Genomic DNA, 24612 nt, shown 5'->3' on the forward strand with positions numbered 1-24612 from the left:
TTTTTATTTTAGTGATCGGCATGCAAAAAATTCCATTCTTCGCTTAATTTGGTTCGTTTTCGCATCCGTTTGAGTTTCGTCGTAATTAACCGAACAACGCGATCGTACGACCAAACGAGCCAACATCCGAGAATGTTCCAAGCATATTTTGAGTCCTCTAAACTATATTGACCTTGTAGAGCCTTGAAAATGGCTTAACGGGGGTCAAAAAGGCCTGAAATGGACTCGAATGCATGCAGGGACCAAAGCTGCCAAATTTGAAACTGTTGCTGATCTGGGGAGCCCAGGCGGGCCGCGTAAGCCCTCTCCCATTTCTTACGCAGGCCGCGTCAACATGCCCAGTTCCAGAAACTGATTTTTAGCAAACTGTTGCAACTTCAGGGGCTGTTTGTGCAATTTCTTGGAATGTTGAGCAAGTTTGTGTGATCACCAAGGCTTCTAATCAGCTGATAACAAATGGATGGCCATGATTCATTGCTTAATGGCTAATCAAACACTTGTGATGATCCTAGTGCATCACCACAACTATAAATAGCCATCCATTTCTCCTCATTTCCTTGCTCATTCTTATTTTCTCTTCTTCACATCTGACTTGGGAGCTCTCTCAAGCATTGGGACTTTGTCTTCTTTGTTGAAAAGATAGCAAGGACCCTTAGTGAGCATTCTTTCATTCTTTTATTTTCTTTTTCCTTATGTAGTGCAGAAAGTCAAACGTTTGGCCAATAGTTTGACTTTCGGTTTTGACCATCAATTGGTCAAGTCAAAGTTCAATTGAACTTTGAAACGTGATTGTAATCACGATATTTATAATCCTTCGTGATTATAGCTGCTGATTACCACGTTAGCTAGATGTAGTGTCGAGTCAAAGTTTCGGTCAAAATGCGTTTTAGCACGCATTTTGCATCGGAACTACTTTAGGGTATCAAAACACTTTGTTTTGATACCAAATCAGTAGGTTAAACATGTTTTAACATGTTTAACTCGACACTATTAGTTTAGTGCTTGTTTAGGGTCGTAAGGTAAGCGGTCTAAACAACCGCTTATACTTTCGAACCCGACCCGTTTGGTCGATCTTTAGGATCCGACCAAGCTTAGTTAGTGATCATAGTTACATAGGGAATAACCACTGAGGTTATACCTTATGATCACCTAGGATTGGTTAGTCATATGCTTGTTAGCTTGTATGCCCATAGGAAATGACCAAAATGCCCTTTTGAAGCTAAAATCCGTATTCTGCCTATGTGAACATATTTTTGACAAATAATCTGATTTAGTAACATGTTTAGGGATAATTGGGCATGTAAGACGTGACATAGCACATAGATTACCATCCGAACATAGTTTTACGCTAACGACGCCTTATAGTAGCTTATGTTACCATAATGTGTCGAAACGAGTCAAAAGCACTTAGGTAGGCTTTCCAATCAGAATGTAGGGCCTATTAAATAATACCATATGAGTTCAATTACTCATTTGATTTATAGAACCTCATTCTATCCTATCTCCCGATTTAGGAGCCGATTATTAACATAGTTACCTATACTAGGTGCCGGTTGATTCCGTGACCCTTGGAGCTTAAATTGGTCTTATTCTCAAGACTAATTAGCAATCCCAAGTGAGTACATAGTTCCCCTCTTTTACCGTTTTCAAATACTTTGGGGTGATACACATGTACATATGTGTTACTTTCGTGCATTTCATGCTTTTATGACATAAACATGCTAGTTTCACCTAGTACATATTTAGTACATGCTTTCACTATGTTTTGCTATGTATGTTAAGCATGCTAGCACATTGATTTGTTACACATTTGTTTCATATGTTTACTTAGCATATGGAACACATTGTTTTACATGACATTTCTGCTATGTATGTTTACTGAGCATGCTAGCACATTGTTTTACATGAACATTTCTACTAGGCATGTTTACTTAGCATTCCTAGTGCATGGTTTTCACATGCTACATTGGTTATGACATTTGGTGTGTTTAATCGGGACAATAATACATTCATTAACATTGATAACGCCGTTGGGACTTATGTAATGGTACCATAGGAATTGACAACTCCCGTTTCCGACTTCCTGGGTTTGTTTGGAAGTTGGGGATGACAGAATCCGACTACATAACTTAAGATAAACCTTTAATTCGTTTAAGGGTTTGTCGCCACAGTCGCAAGGCTTGAATGTATGCGATTAACATTACTGCATAAATGTTTGTAATCATAAAGCATTGTTTTTCTGCAAAACATAACATTTGATTTAAACTTAGGTTTATGCAAAAACATTGTTTTGTACATTTTCTATGGGGTTGAGTAGCTACTAGTTATTCACCATACATGACACAGTTTATACATTGACATCATCATATAGCTTAAGTAGATTATTTCCTACTTGCTATGCATTTCATTTGGTTATACATGATACATATTACACATGACATTATACATGGTTTATACATGAACATTTTGACTTTGAACATGACATTTCGGTTAGTTATTGATAAGTGACTTATATAACAGGGCTATGTGTTATATGTCACACCCCCAAAATCCACCTGCGGAGTATCACCGCTTGGGAGCGTGACTGACCAGGATCAAGCCATCAATCATATTGAACATAGCATAATATAAATAAAGTAATTCGTAAAACCCCGTTCAATACAATTGACGTTTCAAAACAATCATAGTATCAGTAGCGGAAGCATAAGTAAATAACCCAAGTAAACCATAAGTTCAATTATTCGAAATGTTTAAACATAGCGTTCTTAACCCACTGCCCACAACGTCCCGCTCCTCCAGTGCAAGCTCCATAAGTACCTAAGGTCCTGCAAGGCATGCAGCAGATAATCAACAAACTAGTTGAGCGAGTTCACAGTTTATAGTTTAGTTTGAGTAATAGTGCGTTTGTTCAATTAAGTTTCGTATCGTATCAGTTCCATCGCGGCCTCACCGGCATGTGTGCGAAGATTATGTTCGTTAGTTCGCGACCATAGTCTTTACCGACCAGGGTGTGTGCGAAGGCAATTTATCAGTTCGTTCGCGACCATAGTCTTTACCGACCAGGGTGGGTGCGAAGGCAGTTGAGTAGTTCGTAAGCATCAACAGTTTAATCGTTCGTTACAGTATCAAAGTATGCACAAGTAATCTTCCAACCCATTCCCACCCTGGGAACCCATGCCTTGGCTGTGTGAACTCACCTTGGTTTGCTCGGTATGCTAAGTTATGCACTCACAAGTAATTAATCACGTCCTAGTGTATGCACGTATAACAAATCAGTTCATGTTCAAAATGATACGCATGCAATTAATTGTTCACATTGCAGTCAGTTTGCATATCAGCACGGCACGTAGTATTGCACGTTCATCACTAAGCATGGCATGTCAATTAAATCAACGTATGTTCCACTGTTCAAACATTATTCAAAACCCTAGTATCCTTCGACTCATACTATCATCTTTCGAAAACAAGTGTCACAATGATCCTTCGGACCGAATGTCATGTTTCGGACCATGACATCTTTCGGTCCTAACTATCCTTCGGTCCAACTATCTGTCGGTCAACCAGTATCCTTCGGTCAACTATGGTTCGATCAGATTATGGTTCGGTCAAACTACCATGGTTCGGGCCATTGATATCTTTCGGTCATGGCAGTTACGTTTTATCCATTAACACAATTTCACTAATCAGTTATTGTCAACAGGATCAAACAAGCATAATCACAAGGTTTCACTCAAGAACCCTAATTTGATTAACAAGCATAACACTTTATCCTATACGATTCCGTTTTCAAGAACAGTGAACAATAACAATCCGTAGTGTATACATCACAACCAATCCACAAGCCTTATCATTAACCCTAATCACAACAGATCCAATTTGCATACAAATCCGATGAACATCCAAATCCTACCAATATGCACAACCGATTAACATACAACCCTAGTATCTTTCAAAACATCCATACTAACCGATCATAAAAACACATATTGCAAAACGATTAGGCAATTATAACATTCATATCCCATTAACATACATAATCGATTAGCATACAAGTCCGATCAACAACATATTGTAAGGCGATCGATAAATCATGAAAGCATATACATTAAACACTAACCGATATTGAAAACAGGGAATTGATCAGCAAGAAGTCTCCGTAAGTTTGTGGTTGCCGTCACAAGTAAAGATGCTCTAGGGTTTTTAGAAAAATAACTACTGATTTCATGCATTCCCATATATACGTATCACAGTAATGGGCCAAGCCCATTGGAAAGACTGGGCCGAAACATATCGAAGGATATGTTTCGTGCTCGAAGGATATGTTTCGGGGTCGAAGGTTATCCTTCGTGGTCCTTCGAATCCTTCGAACTACATGTCATCCTTCGAGGGCTAGGTTAAAGTTAATATTATAATAATAACAATTCTAATATTATTTTCTATCACCACAAATAGTAACATATAGGCAAACAACTCGTATAATTCAAGTCCACAATCCAACAACTAAACAGTCAAAGTCAAAGTCAACGCGCAATAAATGCGAAAGTGAAAGTCAAACACTCGAGTTGTCACATTATCCCCAACTTGAAAGAAATTTCGTCCCGAAATTTGGTACGCACTTACTGAGGGAGCTAGGTAAGTTACATCGTTCACTGGTTTTCCTGGGGTGTCACATCATCCCCCGTTGATTTGGAATTTCGTCCCGAAATTCAGTAGTAGTAGCTTCAGCCTCAGAAGTGGATGCATTGGTTTCGAATAACTGGGGGTACTTTTCTTTCATCTGGTCTTCGCGTTCCCATGTATACTCCGGGCCACGCTGGGAGTTCCAACGAACTCGAACAAGAGGGATTCTCTTGTGTTTGAGGACCTTAACATCCCGGTCCGTGATTTCAACTGGTTCCTCGACGAACTGCAACCGCTCGTCGATAGTGAGTTCCTTAAAAGGAACTATAAGGGTCTCATCTGATAGGCATTTCTTCAGATTGGACACGTGAAATACATTGTGAACTGCACCGAGTTCAGGAGGTAGGTTTAATCTGTAGGCTACTTTGCCAATCTTTTCTAAGATTTCGAACGGTCCGACGTACCGCGGATTGAGTTTGCCCCGTTTACCAAAACGTACCACACCCTTCCAGGGTGAAACTTTCAATAAAACCCGGTCCCCGACCTCAAATTCCAATGGCTTTCTACGCTTGTCCGCGTAGGCTTTCTGACGGTCGCGTGCTGCCGCCATGCGTTGTCGTATCTGTGCTATCTTTTCTGTGGCGTCCACAACAATATCTGGACCCGTAATCTGACTATCCCCCACCTCTGCCCAACAGAGAGGTGACCGGCATTTACGTCCGTACAATGCCTCGAATGGAGCGGCTTGAATGCTGGTATGGTAACTGTTATTATACGAGAACTCCACCAAAGGGAGGTGCTTTTCCCAGCCGTTGCCGAAATCGATGACACACGCTCGAAGCATGTCTTCTAGAGTTTGAATAGTTCGCTCAGACTGCCCATCCGTCTGAGGATGATATGCTGTGCTCATGTCTAATCGTGAGCCGAAAGATTTGTGCATCGCTTGCCAAAGTTCTGACGTGAATCGTGCATCGCGATCCGAAATAATAGAGATGGGCACTCCGTGCCTCGAAACAACTTCTTTCATGTAGATGTCTGCTAGGGTAGAAAACTTATCCTTTTCTTTGATAGCCAAGAAGTGAGCAGACTTTGTGAGCCGATCAACGACCACCCAGATAGTGTCATTCCCACGCTGGGATCTAGGTAGGCCAGTAACAAAATCCATGGAAATTTGCTCCCATTTCCATTGTGGTATTTCTGGTTGCTGAAGTAGGCCTGATGGTTTCTGGTACTCGATTTTAACCCTTGCACAAGTTAAACACTTGCCGACGTAAGTTGCGATAAGAGCTTTCATGTTTGGCCACCAATAAGTTGTTCTGATATCGTGGTACATCTTATCCGACCCTGGATGTACCGAGTAGCGAGACTTGTGCGCTTCATCCATCACAAGTTCGCGTAAACCGCCATAAAGTGGGACCCAAATACGCCCCGTTACATAGTAGGCGCCGTCTTCCTTTTGTTCCATTTGTTGCCTTGAACCGCGCAAGGCTTCAGCCTTGACGTTTTCGGGTTTTAGTGCTTCTATCTGAGCAGCTCGTATCTGTGCAGGAAGACTGGACTGAATGGTAAGCTGTAGCGCTCGCACGCGCTTAGGTAGAGTGTCTTTCCGACTGAGGGCATCAGCCACAACATTGGCCTTCCCTGGATGATACTTGATGGCACATTCGTAGTCGTTCAGTAGTTCAACCCATCTTCGTTGACGCATATTCAAATCTTTTTGCTTAAGGATATGCTCGAGACTCCTGTGATCGGTGTAAATCGTGCACCTGGTACCGTACAGGTAGTGTCGCCATATCTTAAGCGCGAAAACAACAGCTCCCAGCTCTAAATCGTGCGTCGTGTAGTTCCGTTCATGAACCTTGAGTTGCCGAGAGGCGTATGCGATAACTTTATCCCGTTGCATCAATACACAACCAAGCCCTTGTATCGATGCGTCACAATAAACCACGAAGTCATCCGTGCCCTCGGGCAGTGAGAGAATAGGCGCGCTGCAAAGCCTATCCTTTAAGTACTGAAAAGCGGTCTCCTGTGTATTACCCCATCTGTAAACGACACCTTTCTGTGTAAGCATAGTGAGTGGTTGCGCGATCTTGGAGAAGTCTTTAATAAATCGCCTGTAGTAACCCGCCAAACCCAAGAATTGGCGTATTTCCGTCGGTGTACGTGGTGCTGGCCAGTTTCTGATCGAATCAACCTTGGATGGATCGACATGAATCCCATCCTTGTTCACCACATGGCCTAAGAAGTGGACTTCACGAAGCCAGAAGTCGCATTTTGAAAACTTTGCGTACAGTTGCTCTTTTCGAAGAAGTTCCAAGATAATACGTAGATGCTGCTCATGCTCCTCCTGACTCTTGGAGTAAATCAAAATGTCGTCGATGAAAACGATGACGAACTTGTCGAGATACGGTTTGCACACCCTGTTCATGAGATCCATGAAGACTGCAGGTGCGTTTGTAAGCCCGAATGGCATGACCAGAAACTCGTAGTGACCGTAGCGAGTTCTGAAAGCAGTTTTGGAGACGTCCTCATCCCGGACTCTCAGCTGATGATACCCTGACCTCAAATCGATCTTGGAATAGTAACACGACCCTTGCAACTGGTCGAATAAGTCGTCTATGCGTGGAAGAGGATAACGGTTCTTCACCGTCACCTTGTTGAGTTCACGGTAGTCGATACACATCCTGAACGTACCGTCTTTCTTCTTCACAAATAACACTGGAGCTCCCCAAGGCGAAGAGCTTGGACGAATAAAGCCCTTTTCCAAGAGCTCTTGTAGCTGCTTCGACAGTTCTTCCAGTTCGGTTGGAGCTAAACGATACGGTGCGCGGGCTATTGGTGCTGCTCCAGGAGCTAACTCAATCTGAAACTCGACTTGACGATGAGGAGGTAAACCAGGTAAATCTTCAGGAAACACTTGAGGAAAATCACGCACAACTGGTATATCCTCCAGCTTCTTTTCCTTAGCTGATGCGTCAGTGACAAGTGCCAGAATGGCAGTATGTCCCTTTCGTAAACATTTCTGCGCCTTTAAGTAAGAGATGATGCCAACCACAGCACCACTCTTGTCACCTTGTACTTCGAGAGGTTCCTGACTGGAGCGAGGAATACGAATAACTTTTTCTTTGCATAAGATCTCCGCATGATGTTGGGATAACCAATCCATACCGATGACGACGTCGAAACTACCCAAAACTATGGGTATGAGATCAATCGAGAAAGTCTGACCCGCTAGAACAATACTACAACCCTTGACTACCTGTGCGGCTTCTACACTTTTACCATTTGCTAGTTCTACGACGTGTTTGGTGTCTAGAGGTGTTGGTGTACGTTTTAATAATTTACTCATTTTCAAGGACATATAGCTTGTATCAGCACCCGAATCAAATAAGACAGTAACATAAATATCGTCGAGAAGAAACTTACCCATAACCACATTGGGATCATTCACTGCATCTCCTCGACCCAACACAAAAGCACGACCACGAGCTTCATTGCCGTTGTTGTTGTTGTTTCCCCCGTTGTTGTTGTTACCATTACCCTGATTGTTGTTATTCCCGTTGCCCTGGTTGTTGTTGTTATTGCGATTCTGGTTCAACTGGGGACAATCGCGTTTGTAGTGACCTTCAGCCCCACACTGGAAACACCCCCGGTTTCCACGCTGTGGCTGCTGCTGCTGATTCTGTGGAGCTGGCGGTGGAAGTTGCTGGTTCTGATTCACTGGTCGCGCGCTTCTACAATCTTTGGCCTCATGGCCCATCTTGTGGCACCTTTGACATTGACTCCTGCGACATCTTCCACTGTGGTGTTTGTTGCACCTGTTACACCACGGGTGATTTCCCTTATAACCACTATGTCCCTGACTGCCCGATGACTGCTGACTCGGACTCTGGTAATCGTTGGTGCGACGTTGCTGAGTTTGGGATTGAACAGACGCTGATCCCCTGCTGGAATCCCCGTCCCACTTTCTTTTATTCTCGCTGGGTGTGGCAGAAGTAGCAGCTGTTGGAGTGACTGAAGTAACAGCTGTAGCAGTAGCGCCGACACGCTTTGGCAGTTTGCCCTGGTCTACTGCCTGATCTGTGATGCGATGAGCGAGGCGCTGAATTTCTTGGATGTTGTTGAGGTTAGCCGACGTAACGTGGCTCTGTATTTCTGGTGCCAAACCTTTGAGATACAACTCAATTCGCTTGTATGGAGGATCTACCATAGTTGGGCACAGCACAGCCAACTCATTCGATCTTTTGGTGTAAGCTTCGATTTCCGAACCAACCATTTTCAAGTTATACAACTCGTCCTCCAACTTGTGAATGTCTTCTCTAGTGCAGTATTCCCTCTTGATCAGTTCTTTGAATTCATTCCAGGGTGTGGCGTTAGCAGCTGCCAACCCTAAAATCTGCACTTGTGCGTTCCACCAAGTGAGCGCAATCCCTTCAAGTGTGCCAGTGGCGAACTTCACCCTGCGAGCCTCAGGGCATTCACACATTTCGAAAACCGACTCGAGCTTTTCAAACCAGTGGAGGAGTCCAACTGCTCCCTCCGTGCCACTGAACGAGCTAGGACGACAATCCATGAAATTCTTGAATGTGCACCCAGGTTGTTGCTGAGCGGGTTGACCTATTGTGTACGAATAGGGCAAAGTTAAGTACGAGAATTAATGTAGGATCTAAAGATCCTAGTGTTTATACTGCAGGGTACACTACCTGCTTGGGCGGCTGCAACTGCCGCAGCAACGAGAGCCTCTAGCTGGGCTTGAGTCATGGTAATTCGTGCGGCCATTGATCTTCACATCAAAGGCAACATAAGTGAGAAAGGTTCGCGAGTAGTGCGATGACAGAAGAGTGTAAGCACATAAGTATTCTCATGCAATGTCAAGTTGTGAGCAAGGTAATGTAAGCATACTACGAGCAAAGTTCTATGCAAATTCTAGCATGTAGGCAATAAACATAAACCTTATTACCTAGGAAGTTGAGTCTTGCACGTGGAGCGAAGCGTCGTTGTGGATCGTTGAGAGCACTGTTCTGGTTATAGTCTGGTTTTAATAAAACGTTTTCCCATATTAAAACCAAGTTCTCTATAACCAATGGCTCTGATACCAATCTGTCACACCCCCAAAATCCACCTGCGGAGTATCACCGCTTGGGAGCGTGACTGACCAGGATCAAGCCATCAATCATATTGAACATAGCATAATATAAATAAAGTAATTCGTAAAACCCCGTTCAATACAATTGACGTTTCAAAACAATCATAGTATCAGTAGCGGAAGCATAAGTAAATAACCCAAGTAAACCATAAGTTCAATTATTCGAAATGTTTAAACATAGCGTTCTTAACCCACTGCCCACAACGTCCCGCTCCTCCAGTGCAAGCTCCATAAGTACCTAAGGTCCTGCAAGGCATGCAGCAGATAATCAACAAACTAGTTGAGCGAGTTCACAGTTTATAGTTTAGTTTGAGTAATAGTGCGTTTGTTCAATTAAGTTTCGTATCGTATCAGTTCCATCGCGGCCTCACCGGCATGTGTGCGAAGATTATGTTCGTTAGTTCGCGACCATAGTCTTTACCGACCAGGGTGTGTGCGAAGGCAATTTATCAGTTCGTTCGCGACCATAGTCTTTACCGACCAGGGTGGGTGCGAAGGCAGTTGAGTAGTTCGTAAGCATCAACAGTTTAATCGTTCGTTACAGTATCAAAGTATGCACAAGTAATCTTCCAACCCATTCCCACCCTGGGAACCCATGCCTTGGCTGTGTGAACTCACCTTGGTTTGCTCGGTATGCTAAGTTATGCACTCACAAGTAATTAATCACGTCCTAGTGTATGCACGTATAACAAATCAGTTCATGTTCAAAATGATACGCATGCAATTAATTGTTCACATTGCAGTCAGTTTGCATATCAGCACGGCACGTAGTATTGCACGTTCATCACTAAGCATGGCATGTCAATTAAATCAACGTATGTTCCACTGTTCAAACATTATTCAAAACCCTAGTATCCTTCGACTCATACTATCATCTTTCGAAAACAAGTGTCACAATGATCCTTCGGACCGAATGTCATGTTTCGGACCATGACATCTTTCGGTCCTAACTATCCTTCGGTCCAACTATCTGTCGGTCAACCAGTATCCTTCGGTCAACTATGGTTCGATCAGATTATGGTTCGGTCAAACTACCATGGTTCGGGCCATTGATATCTTTCGGTCATGGCAGTTACGTTTTATCCATTAACACAATTTCACTAATCAGTTATTGTCAACAGGATCAAACAAGCATAATCACAAGGTTTCACTCAAGAACCCTAATTTGATTAACAAGCATAACACTTTATCCTATACGATTCCGTTTTCAAGAACAGTGAACAATAACAATCCGTAGTGTATACATCACAACCAATCCACAAGCCTTATCATTAACCCTAATCACAACAGATCCAATTTGCATACAAATCCGATGAACATCCAAATCCTACCAATATGCACAACCGATTAACATACAACCCTAGTATCTTTCAAAACATCCATACTAACCGATCATAAAAACACATATTGCAAAACGATTAGGCAATTATAACATTCATATCCCATTAACATACATAATCGATTAGCATACAAGTCCGATCAACAACATATTGTAAGGCGATCGATAAATCATGAAAGCATATACATTAAACACTAACCGATATTGAAAACAGGGAATTGATCAGCAAGAAGTCTCCGTAAGTTTGTGGTTGCCGTCACAAGTAAAGATGCTCTAGGGTTTTTAGAAAAATAACTACTGATTTCATGCATTCCCATATATACGTATCACAGTAATGGGCCAAGCCCATTGGAAAGACTGGGCCGAAACATATCGAAGGATATGTTTCGTGCTCGAAGGATATGTTTCGGGGTCGAAGGTTATCCTTCGTGGTCCTTCGAATCCTTCGAACTACATGTCATCCTTCGAGGGCTAGGTTAAAGTTAATATTATAATAATAACAATTCTAATATTATTTTCTATCACCACAAATAGTAACATATAGGCAAACAACTCGTATAATTCAAGTCCACAATCCAACAACTAAACAGTCAAAGTCAAAGTCAACGCGCAATAAATGCGAAAGTGAAAGTCAAACACTCGAGTTGTCACATTATATGATAAAAGCATGGTGGATACGCCGCTGGTACTTCCTATATATAAGTGCTTTTATCGTATTATACATCGTTGCGTTATATAAACCACTTGGGCAAGACATGAAACATTTCATACATAAACATGACATTGTTTTACAAATTACATAGTTTATACAGATTCACTTCTACTTGGTTATTTATTTAACCATGCATTGTCATTTCATCATCATTTGATTTTCCTTGATTTTCACATGGTTTTACAAAGGAAAACATTTTACAAGGTTCATGACTACATTTTATTAAACACTTCTTTCAAATATAAGTCATGAATCTGCATAAACAAAACCTATGTATCTCACAGGCATTTTTATGCTGACGTACCTATTTTTACATGTGTTTCAGGTGCTAATGCATGATGATGCTTGTGCTTCACTTAGGCGGACTCGGGCCTTAGTGACTTAAAAGACAGTTATTATGTAGTTTTAGTTGAACTCAAAGACAATGTAACTTTAATTTTAATAATACAAAACTTTATTTGCCATGGTTGTTGAAACAATAATTCTGTCGTGACTCACCTCCCCAGCGTTTCCGCCGCGGCTTTCGTTGTTTTACCGCGGCCGGGGTGTGACACTTATATACAAGTATATAAAGCGTTATTGGTGCATCCACCGTACCTTCATTACATTGTTCACGTTTTGTTATTGTTGCCACTATAGGTTCTTACACATGATAAATCTTACTGGGCTCCTGTGCACTGAATTTCATAATTATGTACGCGTCCATAATTACGTAATTCCTTGCATAGTCTGCTCAGTGCTTTTTATAATGTGTAGAGGAAAACCAAATGAATAAACCTGTGATGAGTGTGACTATACCACCATAGGAACCTTGAAACCAATAAATGATTTCTTTAAATGGACCACCAGGGAGTCTTTTCAGTTATAGTATCACATGTCATTCTTAACCAGATTCTGAATCAATCTTTTTTGACTAGACCACTCAAAGGGTCTCTCTTTGAATCATGGAGTGGCACTATAAAATCCATGGGTCTTAACTATCACGTAGAAGCCTAATTAAGGATTTAAGGTAGTACCTTTTGAATATCCTACTACGAATCCCTCATATGAAGATATGAAAGGTTCTACGAGGATTTGGATAACGAATATCCAAAGTATACAAAAACATAAAACGCATAAAAGAAAACACAAATGCATAAAAGAAAACACAAAATGCATAAACATATAATCACATAATTGTTTAACTTGATTTTAAATTTGTTATCATTTTGTTAATTTGTTCTGTTAATTATGCCCATGTATTTAAAGCACACCAGGTATCCAATCAGTGGATTTTGATTGGTGCTTTAAATATTTCAAGAATCTAACTATAAAGATAGAAAGATTTAAAAAGAAAATTTGATTTCGATTATCAGGAAATCGAAATGTTCAAATTAAGGTACACAAGGAATCCAATTAAGGACTCTGATTTGAACGATAACCATCCACAAGGGTCTAATTGTGAAGATAAAAAGATCCCATATGGATATTTAGAAGTTGAAGATGTTTGAATCCTCGCACTGGATGTGCGTAAGTCAAAACATGAAGTAAAAATGCTTATGAAGTTGAGATGCTAGATATGTCAAGGCTACATATGAAGCAGAATTTGAAGGTTAAGTCGATAATGCATGAGAAAAATGTTTTTGAAACTATGCATGGGGTTTCTTTTAGAAATGTGTTTAATGTTTTTGAAACCTTATATATAATACTTTTGAAATCATAAAGTAGGTGTATTAGGTAAAAAAATGTTTTTAAAATCATGCGAGATGAATTTTGAAATTATGTATAAGGTTTTATTGAAAACATGAATGATGCTTTTGAAACCATGCACTTGATATATTAAGTAGATATACTATGTTAAAAATGTTTTCAGACTATATGGAACATTTTGAAATCATGAAGGTTGTTTTTGAAAATATAGACAATGCTTTTGATAAGTCAAGTAAATACATTATATTAAAAATGTTTTCAAACTATATGTAAAATGTTTTCGAAATCATGAAGGTTGTTTTGAAAACTTATGTTATGCATGTTGAAAAAAATCAGAATGTAATGGGTATGAGACTGAAAAACACCTTAGTTCTCTAACCAAGGATTTAAAGGCACAGATGTGCAGAAGCATGATTACTCATAATGTCACTTTATTTTCTGTACTTCGTTTCTTAGAATGAAACGAGTACTTAGATTTTTTCCAAGGGAATCACGAGTAAACACAAGAATGGGAAATTCACAAGAGTAGTTTGTAAGGAACATAGTTCCTTAATGCAGGTATCACAGGGAAATGCCATACACACATGTAACTACACTTGTACATCAGAATTGTGAACAACAATTTATTTATAAACTGAACACATTGTTTCCGAGTTCAACAAAAGAAACAAAAGCAACAAATACAAATTATTTAAAGCAGCAGCTTCTTCTAATCAGCCAAAATGCTCATCCAAGGGTTGGATTTGCATTGACAATCTTCGGGCATTTGTTCCTGAAATGGCTTGTCTCGCCACAGTTGTAGCAAGTACCAGACGGAAAACGAGCTTGAGTAGGGTTGACTTGGAGTTTGGTAGCAGCAAGATTTGCAATAGCTTTGTTTTGGATAGCAAAGCGGCATATGTTAACCAAATGTCCCCGCCGTCCACAGTAGGTACATTTAAAGCAGGGTATGAGGTTTGAATGATGACGGTTGCATCGCTTGCACCATGGGGCAGCTCCCAAGTACGGCTTCCTAGTTGGTGGCGTTGCCACTTGGCTAGGTCCCGCTTGATTTGGTGCACCCACTGCGGGTTTCCTTGAAGCCTTACGCTTCCTTGATTTTGGTGCAGGCTCGACTTCAGCTTTCTTCAGTGACTCTTGAGTGGCTTCATTGTTGAGATGAGACATGGCAACACCTAATTCAACAGACTTTAGGATTACCTCGCCTATTCTCTGGGCAAATTTGGTTGTTTGCTCGGACATTTGACCGTTGCTGAGACGAAGAGACATTCTAGAAGAAATGAAAGACATAGGAAGAAACAAGTAAAATGTTATCGGAAAATCAAAACAAAATGACAACGCATAGAAAATGCGATCATTTGTTTGTTACCTAAGGCAAACAAATGAGACGGTGACTAATCAAAGTAAATGGGTCATATTAATGTATCACTGAAGACATGCTCGCCTATAAGTGAACACTCACCCCAAGAGTTCCCAGGTAAGAGTGACTGGTCCGATACTGCGGATTTGTACGAACACTCTAGCCTTAGACAGAAAACTCAGGGTACAGGCATTCACCCTTCCAGTTTGCACATGTTCACATTATAAGAGCCAAACTTTGACGAGATTTTGAAAACTTAGAGGGTTCAAAACCTAGTAATCAATCATCCTAGAACAGATGATTGGTTTTCAAGGCGGTTTTGAAATTTATGTTCTTGTTGTGGTTGTCACCTAAGGATAGGTGACGGTATTGTATTAAGATCTAAACACAAGAATCTTGTGTTAGGGTCCTAGGAAGGTTATAGACTAGGTCAAAGCATTACTAATAACCTAATTCCCTATAACCGTGAGCTCTGATACCAACTCTTCTGTCACACCCCGACCACGTAAAACAACAAATCGTGGCGGAAACGTCGGGGAGTGTCGTAACAGAATCATTGTTTCATAACACATGGAAATTTGAATTTTTGTTTTATTGATTAAAAGAGTTACAATGTCTTAACAACAAAGAAACATAACAAAATTAACTAGTCTTGCATCTTTTAATGTCACTAAGGCCCAAGTCCACCTAAGTGTATCTTGATCAATCCTATGCATCATTTCCTGAAACACATGTGAAAATAGGTACGTCAGCATAAAAATGCCTGTGAGATACATAGGTTTTGTTGATTTAGGATTCATGACTTATAAGTTTAAAGAAAAATGTTTAAGAAAAGTTAGTCATGATCCTTGTAAAATGTTTTCTTTTAAAAGTCATTTGAAAAGCGATGATTAAAATAGATGATATGTAAAGAATACTGTAAGGTTAAATGAATAACCAAGTAAAAATGAGTTTGTATGAAATAAGTTGTTTTGTAAAACAAATGTTTAGTGAAAATATGTTATTTGTGTAAAATGTAATAAGCTAAATACTGAAATGGTTTAAATAACGCTACGATATGTAATACTATAAAAGCACTTATATATAGGAAGTACCAGCGGCGTATCCACCATGCTTTTATCTTATTACACACGCCTCGTTATTTAAATCACTTATCAAAACAAACCATCAATGTAAAAATGTTTATGTATAGTCAAATGTCAAACGTTTATGTAAAAACCATCATATGTAAATCATGTAATGTGTAAACAAATGTTATGTAGAGTGAATAAAATCATTTAGTGATTAAAAGCATTTATTCAACCCTATAAGAAAGTAATGTACAAAACAATGCATTTGATAAAATATAATCAAAAGTTATGTTTTGTAAGATAATGCATGCTTTACTGATACAACCATTTATGCGGTAATGTTAAACGCCTACATTCAAGCCTTGAGACAGACGGATAACCTTAGAGTGAAGGTTATCAAAGAAAAATGTTTTCGGATTCGGTCATTCCTTCCACCCAAACAAACCTAGGATTTTAGGAACGGGATTTGTCAAGTCCTATGGTAGCACTACCTACTACCGAGCGGCATGATCGGTGTTAATGAATGTAATTTATTTCCGTTAAACAAACCAAATTATATACCAAATGTAAGCATGTTTTATGAAAGTAATGTACCTAGTATGTTAAGTGAACATACAAGGTAGAGATGTATAACAATGTGTCCATATGTTACGAGAACATATGCAACAGAGATGCAATGTAAAACAATGTACTAAGTATGCTAAGTTAACATACAAAGCAGAAAAGTCATGTAAATCAATGTGCTAGCATGCTCAGTAAACATACATAGCAGAAATGTAATGTAAAACAATGTACTAAGTATGCTAAGTTAACATACAAAGTAGAAAAGTCAAGTAAATCGATGTGCTAGCATGCTCAGTCAACATACATAGCAAAAGAAGATGTAATGTAAAACAATGTGCTAGCATGCTCAGTCAACATACATAGCAAAAGAAAATGTGATGTAAAACAATGTGCTAGCATGTCAAGTAAACATACATAGCAAAACATAATGAAATCATGTACTAATAGTGTACTAAGGAATATAGCAAGTATATGATATGAAAACATGGAAAGCACGAAATTAACAAGTAGGCACATGTGTTTCACCCCAAAATGTTTGAAAAATAGTAAAAGAGGGGACTATGTACTCACTTGAGGGTGCTTAGAAGTCTTGAACAACAACCAAGCAAAGCTAGAGGGATCAGGGAAACAAACGGCACCTAATATAGATAACTACATAAATAATCGGACCTAAATCAGAAGATCGGATAGAATGAGGTTTCGTAAACTGTAGGATCGTGTTCTCGACCTAACTAGTCATTCAGAAGCAATCTCCTATGTTTCAGGTGCGGAATAACAAGAAACGTAGGTAGAAATAGCTTGTTCTTCACTTTAATCAACTATTGTATTGATTTATCAACGCTTACAGCTCAAACGTCACACCGGCAGCACCTCGGTATGGAAATCACAAAAGTTACAAATGGATTCGCTTCAGGGGTTTATATAGTGATGAGGTTTCGCTTCAAGTGATATGATCACATAAGCGAAACCTATCACTTTGACATTTGTAACACCAGTTCTTATAAATCAAGGTTTAACGTATATTTTGCGAAAACATTCATGTAATTAATGATTACATACATTGGAAATATGGGATTAAAGAAAACTTTTACAAATTATAGTAACACCACATAAAGTGGTTTAATTCGCCGTTTTAAAATAATGACGAAACAACATAGCGGAAGCTTTATTTAACGCGTGTTCGGTTCTTGCTCGATGCTTGATCTTTATCCGGGACTCTTGACATTCACCTGTGATCAAAACCAACTTAAAAGTTAGTTTTGATAATTAAACGATTAGTGCAACAAGGATGATTGAGTCGAATAATCGAATTAAACAAGGAAATCGAGAAATTCCAACATGGATGTCTTGATCCAAAAACAAAGATATAAAACTGGCCTCCACCGTAACTTACGGTGGCACCGTAAGTTACGGTGGCCCCTGGTATAAAGTGCCCCTACCGTAATTCAGTAGGAAGCTACCGTAAAGCTTTCAGCTTCACCGTAACTTACGGTGGCACCGTAAGTTACGGTGGCCCCTGCATTCCAGCTTTCCTATTTTGCCGTTTATTTGCACGAAAACTTTCGTATCTTTCAAACCGCTTATCCCATCTTCACCTGCGGTCAAAACCATGTAAATAATTAGTTTTGACACTTTAATAATCGAGTATAAACAAGTTCCGTGCTTAACGTAACAAAACAAGAAATTATTTTTGTTTTGTTTTCAGCCCCTTCACCCGGCCGTGTCAAAAAGTCACCCGGCCGTGTCAGTTAACATATATTTTTCACAGCCCAGCCACCCGGCCGTGTCAAAAAGTCACCCACCCGTGTCAACTCTGCACGTCTATTTTTCATTAGTTCTTACCGAAACGGACATAACTCTCTCGTTTTTAATCCGTTTTACACGATTCTTTTTCCTACGCGTCCGTAATTTAATTCTCCATCATATGGAGTTAAAATCCAACATCCGGATTAACAAAAATTTAAGACTTTTAAGTCTTCGGCTTATTACCATTTTTACCAAATTTTGACCCGTTCGCGATTTTATCACACAAACATGTTTACTTGATCCATAAACTCATGGAATCATAATTTCAATATTTCCTATCAAATAATTCATAGATCATGGGTTTCTTACTTAGTTAGAACCCGTTTACGTTCAAATGCTTATTTTGACCCGTTAAGGGTATTTAAGCACTTTAAAGCTTAAAGTCGCTTTCATTCATTTCTAGCGTTATATACAACATTCTTATCAAGTAATCTTCCACCACAACTATAATTGTGGTGGACGTGATGAGATGATCTATATAATCCGAGTTTTTCTCGTCCGATTGCTAATTTACGGCAAAGACTCATATAGAGTTATTTGACCGAAAGTTTACATCTTTCGCTTCTTGCACTTATTTCAATTATTTATTTGATCATAAAACTCGTTTCAAAACTACCTTTAAAGGTTGTTTATTCGAATTAGCCAACTAGGGCGTTCTAGTCAATTTTAGTCATTCTTTTACGACGAAGGACTATTAGTGCTTGTTTGAACCCCAAATCCGACCATTTAACCATATTCTTGTTTAGAAACCAATATGTTTCTAAAACACCTTAATCATAACTCAACTTATTCGGTTTACCTAAAAGATAACCGGATATCTTATTTTAACCTCGTCTAACTATTATAAAACTCCAAGCTCTACATGATGAGTTGTATTATTATACATACCTGGCTCGGATCAATATATTGACCCGTTTCAATACATTTCCTCAGTGGCTGCTAAGCGATAGCGATGTAAGCATCCATGTGCTATTTATTTCCTAGAATCATGCATCTTGACAACCCATTAGTCGATATCGTCAAAGGGTAATAATTTCACCTTTTGACCCGTTAGGCCGAATTGACCGATTATATTAGCGAGATGATATTTATTACCACCTCGTAAATATATATATATGACTCGCTCCGATTTACACCGTGCGGTCACTTACTTAAAATTCCATTTCTTAACACTTTTTAGCCTACTATGGCTTACGTCATAAATTATCTTTTTTTTCGTAATACGACAAAAGGATATTATGAAATATATGACTCGTGTAAGATATACTTACCTCGTGTCCGAACTATGCTTTTTCCTTTCCTTCTTGATTCGTTTGACCCGCTCCCTCATCAAGCTTCCACCTAGCTTGTTACGCGTCAAACTATCATAATTGTTTTCAAGGTGGTTAGTTTAATCACAATTTAATACGATTATTCCACCTTACGCATTTCATACCAAAGATTACCATTTATCGGATTATAGGTCAGTTTGACTTTTAAAAAGTCAAATGCCCATTAGTATACTAATTGCATATTCGAGTTCATCAACTAGTTTTAGCATTCTTTAATTACCCGGTAGGCGTTATCTTTAGACCACCGTTTTAACCAAAGTTTTAACCACGTTCATCATATTTAGAACTCTTTTTAATCACATTTGTATAATAGCCAAAACATCACAATTAAGTGTTTTAACTACAAAATTCTAGTTTCGAGCCTTCTTTGAGGCATTTCATCAAACACCTTAAGGGCAGAATTTTTACATGTTTATTTATCATGTCTCTAGCTTATCTCTTAGCCCAAATTTCACATAAATCAACCGTCTTACAAAGTGGTTAACTTCTACAATTTCTGAATTCACTTCAAAATTGTCAATTTACACTAGATTAACAATCTATTTCCTAGTGTTCATCAAATTTAACATAACTCACTAATCACCTACAATGGTGATCATAATTTTCACTAAAAATTCACATGATTTCAGCTTGTGTTTGTCTAGGGTTTGTCCCTAAACACTATAGTAGTTCCTAAATCATCATAAGATACACATGCAACTAGAATCTCAGATTATTCAAAATTCATGAGAATTTCAAGATGAAAGATTTCTCAAAATTTTACATACCTTGTAATCCCCTTGTGATGAGGATCAGGAATCTATGTTTAGAATTCGATTTGGACTTGAATTGAACCTTCAATTTGCAAGATTTGTTGAGTTCTAGGGTTTTCACCCTCCTGGTCGCTCTTGGAGATCGATCCACACACTTAGTGTGTGTGGTGTGTTATTATTTTTTTTTATTAAATAAAACTTGTTTCCTTTTTCACGGTTTTGGTCCCTCAAGTTTAGATATTCATAAATGAAACTATAACTCATAGTTTATTATTTAATTACCCATTACTAACTAGGTTAATCTTACCTAGTTAACTTAGTGGGTTCCGGGAGTTAAAAACCCATTGTATTTTAAGTCCCGTTGACTCGGGCTCTTATAAACTTAATTCTTAAATTATTTGATTCGCTTGTATTTAATTATTAGGATTTCTTATTTAAATCCAAATAGTTAACGGGTTATTTTTACTGCTAACGGTACTTTACCCGTCTTTTAGTATGAACAGAGATTGATTACCAAACCCGTTTTCGGGGTGTTACAAGTCTACCCCCTTAAAGAGGTTTCGTCCTCGAAACCTTTTCTTACATAATTCATTGAGTTTAAACTCAATGTATTTGATCAGAGATATCATTTAAACATTACTTATACTTTTAACCAATTATTAGTATTACCAGATAAGCATGGTAACATCTTTTGGTCACTAATTGTCTACGTAACTCATATGACTTAGTGCAACTTAAAATAACGTAATCTCGTTATTTCCACTAGTTTAGTTAACTTAGCGATATCCATCGCTTTCATATACTATCGAATTCCTTACGAATCCGTTACTTTGACCCGTTTAAAGGTCTTAAGTGAAATCTTTCACTTTTAGCAATACTTTCTTTTGTTTTCAGATTTATTTATTCGGTTCAGTTATACCGAACCTACCGCTTACAAGCAAACCAAATTTATTTAAATGACCTTGATGGACACTGATTAGACTTATTAGTCCAGTTACTCTTTACCGCTTGCTTGGTTATAATGTGATTCCACTTCACATTGCATTTGTTGACCGTGATCGTCTCATGTCACGTTTAATTTTTGTCAACCTTTCATTTTTGAAAAGATCACTTTTCGAATATTTCGTCTTGCGCCTATCAGCGTCAAAACTCGTATCTTTCATGCTTACTATTTAAATTCCTATCAGAATTTATGTTTGTAAAAACATTATTTCTTACTAAAACCGAAGTTTTAGTTTTAGGATCTTCTTTTTAACTTTCGTCAATTATCTATACCAGGATATTGACGGTCCCTAATTTATTCTGATTTGATTATATCCCATTACCAGGCTCATTATTCTCTTGCATTTAACGCTACCTTTATCTGGCTAGTGCTCATTTGTGCCATTCGGCGTTATATTGTATTCAACATGTTTGACCTATTAATGTGAAATCCATCACTTAATAAACCATCAACTTTATTCTTTATTCAACCCATTCGACTTCGAATAGTTGAACATATTTACTCACAATTTCTATATACGAGATTTTTAGTCCTACTCGTAATCCAAGTTACTTTGATTTTTCAACCCGCGTTCACGTCTCTTGGTTTACGCATGTGTTTAATTCTTACCCATCAACCGGGTGTTTCACCGAAGTCGTTATTATTGCAACCCTCCCGGTATGCATCAAGACTTCGCTTCATTTTTATATTCCGACTTTGTCCTCAAGTTTGACGTTTTACAAAAACGACTCGTTTAGAGACATATTCGCATTTTCCGGGTTCGAGTGTAAGTACACCCCCTCCCAATACATGTCTATTTTGTTTTACATGTTTATATTTTCCGGGTTCGAGTGTAAGTACACCCCCTCCCAATACATGTCTACCTTGTTTTACATGTTTATATTTTTTCCGGGTTCGAGTGTATGTACACCCCCTCCCAATACATGTCTACATCATTTTTCATGCTTGTATTTTCTGGGTTCGAGTGTAAGTACACCCCCTCCCAATACTTGTCTAAATCAATTTTCATGCTTGTGTTTTCTGGGTTCGAGTGTAAGTACACTCCCTCCCAATACTTATCTAAATCATTTTTCATGCTTGTGTTTTCTGGGTTCGAGTGTAAGTACACTCCCTCCCAATACTTGTCTAAATCATTTTTACATGCTTCTTTGTCCCTTCATTCGGGCTCATTATTCTGATGTAATACGCTCCCGTCACCCGGCTGTGCGTTTACATTTTTATCAAATATTTTTGCTCATTTGATTCATTTGGGTACTTTTAAGTTAGTCCCATTCACTCCACCCTTACTACATCGGATGTAAACGTGTCCGCCATAAGAAGTTCATGGTATCATATGCCGCTACTTACTTGGCCAGAGTAAGCGATTAACACATGACACGCATGACCTTTTTATAGTTTTCACATCACGCCCTATGTAAGTAATACCTCTATCTGTTTTTCTTGGAAACAATATCCCGGATAGGTTTTCCATTCAGGTCTTTCCAAGTTTTCAATCTACATATGCAACTTTCAATCTCTACATATTTGTTGCATATTACTATTTATGCAATAATTTAAAACGTGTACCTGATAATGCTTGCCCTAACGGGCTTCTCTTGCCATTAGCCTTGTTCGCGGTCGTTACGCGATTTACTCCTTGATGGGCATGTTCCTCTTATCATGCCTCGGACTGTTCCTCTATCACCTCCTGCATTTGTTTAACCTTTGTCATCTTTAAATGTAAGTGTCCTTCAATCAAGACATTCACAAAGTTAGTAATGTCAACTTTACTAAATGCCCGTATCATAGTACAAGGCTTTTGTACTATATGTGTCAACGCACGAAATGTTGTTAACCATATCTATCATTTAATTTGGGGTAACGTGTATTTCACGATAACCCTATGTGTTGTTTACAACACTTTAATACGTTAAACGATTAACATACTTACACTTACCGGATTTGCGATCAAGCCTCGAACCGAACACTTTATTCTTTTAACCTTGGGCTCTGATTACCAACTTGTAACACCAGTTCTTATAAATCAAGGTTTAACGTATATTTTGCGAAAACATTCATGTAATTAATGATTACATACATTGGAAATATGGGATTAAAGAAAACTTTTACAAATTATAGTAACACCACATAAAGTGGTTTAATTCGCCGTTTTAAAATAATGACGAAACAACATAGCGGAAGCTTTATTTAACGCGTGTTCGGTTCTTGCTCGATGCTTGATCTTTATCCGGGACTCTTGACATTCACCTGTGATCAAAACCAACTTAAAAGTTAGTTTTGATAATTAAACGATTAGTGCAACAAGGATGATTGAGTCGAATAATCGAATTAAACAAGGAAATCGAGAAATTCCAACATGGATGTCTTGATCCAAAAACAAAGATATAAAACTGGCCTCCACCGTAACTTACGGTGGCACCGTAAGTTACGGTGGCCCCTGGTATAAAGTGCCCCTACCGTAATTCAGTAGGAAGCTACCGTAAAGCTTTCAGCTCCACCGTTACTTACGGTGGCACCGTAAGTTACGGTGGCCCCTGCATTCCAGCTTTCCTATTTTGCCGTTTATTTGCACGAAAACTTTCGTATCTTTCAAACCGCTTATTCCATCTTCACCTACGGTCAAAACCATGTAAATAATTAGTTTTGACACTTTAATAATCGAGTATAAACAAGTTCCGTGCTTAACGTAACAAAACAAGAAATTATTTTTGTTTTGTTTTCAGCCCCTTCACCCGGCCGTGTCAAAAAGTCACCCGGCCGTGTCAGTTAACATATATTTTTCACAGCCCAGCCACCCGGCCGTGTCAAAAAGTCACCCGCCCGTGTCAACTCTGCACGTCTATTTTTCATTAGTTCTTACCGAAACGGACATAACTCTCTCGTTTTTAATCCGTTTTACACGATTCTTTTTCCTACGCGTCCGTAATTTAATTCTCCATCATATGGAGTTAAAATCCGACATCCGGATTAACAAAAATTTAAGACTTTTAAGTCTTCGGCTTATTACCATTTTTACCAAATTTTGACCCGTTCACGATTTTATCACACAAACATGTTTACTTGATCCATAAACTCATGGAATCATAATTTCAATATTTCCTATCAAATAATTCCTAGATCATGGGTTTCTTACTTAGTTAGAACCCGTTTACGTTCAAGTGCTTATTTTGACCCGTTAAGGGTATTTAAGCACTTTAAAGCTTAAAGTCGCTTTCATTCA

General features: G+C 38.8%; 2 long non-coding RNA genes across 2 annotated transcripts; both read right to left on the reverse strand.

The window, feature by feature from the left end:
* Positions 1–17574: 17574 nt before the first annotated feature.
* On the reverse strand, positions 17575–20551 carry LOC110864155. Its single transcript, XR_002549677.2, has 5 exons — positions 20405–20551; positions 19578–19667; positions 19195–19286; positions 17940–18095; positions 17575–17729 (listed from the first exon to the last, which is right to left on the reverse strand). It is a non-coding gene; the product is annotated as an uncharacterized LOC110864155 (long non-coding RNA).
* A 2933-nt stretch (positions 20552–23484) lies between these two features.
* LOC110864153 lies at positions 23485–24377 on the reverse strand. The gene is made up of 2 exons (XR_002549676.2): positions 23850–24377; positions 23485–23639 (listed from the first exon to the last, which is right to left on the reverse strand). It is a non-coding gene; the product is annotated as an uncharacterized LOC110864153 (long non-coding RNA).
* Between the last annotated feature and the right edge of the window lie 235 nt (positions 24378–24612).

Source organism: Helianthus annuus, chromosome 6 (genome assembly GCF_002127325.2).
Source record: "Helianthus annuus cultivar XRQ/B chromosome 6, HanXRQr2.0-SUNRISE, whole genome shotgun sequence".
NCBI lineage: Eukaryota > Viridiplantae > Streptophyta > Magnoliopsida > Asterales > Asteraceae > Helianthus > Helianthus annuus.